Raw genomic sequence first — 1,540 nt, 5'->3', positions numbered from 1 at the left:
GGCATACGGAGCTCCATCGCAGTCTTTAACACTGGTAGCATGCCGCGACAGCGTGGACGTGAACCGTATGTGCAGTTGGCGGACTTTGAGCGAGGGCGTATAGTGGGCATGCGGGAGGCCGGGTGGACGTACCGCCGAATTGCTCAACACGTGGGGCGTGCGGTCTCCACAGTACATCGATGTTGTCGCCAGTGGTCGGCGGAAGGTGCACGTGCCCGTCGACCTGGGACCGGACCGCAGCGACGCACGGATGCACGCCAAGACCGTAGGATCCTACGCAGTGCCGTAGGGGACCGCACCGCCACTTCCCAGCAAATTAGGGACACTGTTGCTCCTGGGGTATCGGCGAGGACCATTCGCAACCGTCTCCATGAAGCTGGGCTACGGTCCCGCACACCGTTAGGCCGTCTTCCGCTCACGCCCCAACATCGTGCAGCCCGCCTCCAGTGGTGTCGCGACAGGCGTGAATGGAGGGACGAATGGAGACGTGTCGTCTTCAGCGATGAGAGTCGCTTCTGCCTTGGTGCCAATGATGGTCGTATGCGTGTTTGGCGCCGTGCAGGTGAGCGCCACAATCAGGACTGCATACGACCGAGGCACACAGGGCCAACACCCGGCATCATGGTGTGGGGAGCGATCTCCTACACTGGCCGTACACCACTGGTGATCGTTGAGGGGACACTGAATAGTGCACGGTACATCCAAACCGTCATCGAACCCATCGTTCTACCATTCCTAGACCGGCAAGGGAACTTGCTGTTCCAACAGGACAATGCACGTCCGCATGTATCCCGTGCCACCCAAGGTGCTCTAGAAGGTGTAGTCAACTACCCTGGCCAGCAAGATCTCCGGATCTGTCCCCCATTGAGCATGTTTGGGACTGGATGAAGCGTCGTCTCACGCGGTCTGCACGTCCAGCACGAACGCTGGTCCAACTGAGGCGCCAGGTGGAAATGGCATGGCAAGCCGTTCCACAGGACTACATCCAGCATCTCTACGATCGTCTCCATGGGAGAATAGCAGCCTGCATTGCTGCGAAAGGTGGATATACACTGTACTAGTGCCGACATTGTGCATGCTCTGTTGCCTGTGTCTATGTGCCTGTGGTTCTGTCAGTGTGATCATGTGATGTATCTGACCCCAGGAATGTGTCAATAAAGTTTCCCCTTCCTGGGACAATGAATTCACGGTGTTCTTATTTCAATTTCCAGGAGTGTATATCATCGGAGTCTGGGGGTCGGTAGAAGGAGTCAATTATTAACTTAGTTCGGCTTTTAAGTATAACCTCCACCCATACCAATTCGCACGGAGTATCTACTTCGACTTCACTACAAGATAAACCACTACTGACAGACACAAACACTCCCCCACCAATTCTGCCTAATCTATCTTTCCTGAACACCGCCTGAGACTTCGTAAAAATTTCTGCAGAACTTATTTCAGGCTTTAGCCAGCTTTCTGTACCTATAACGATTTCAGCTTCTGTGCTTTCTATTAGCGCTTGAAGCTCAGGGACTTTCCCAGCACATCTACAGCAATT

Source organism: Schistocerca serialis, chromosome 2, assembly GCF_023864345.2.
Source record: "Schistocerca serialis cubense isolate TAMUIC-IGC-003099 chromosome 2, iqSchSeri2.2, whole genome shotgun sequence".
NCBI lineage: Eukaryota > Metazoa > Arthropoda > Insecta > Orthoptera > Acrididae > Schistocerca > Schistocerca serialis.
This window is presented reverse-complemented; position numbering follows the sequence as displayed.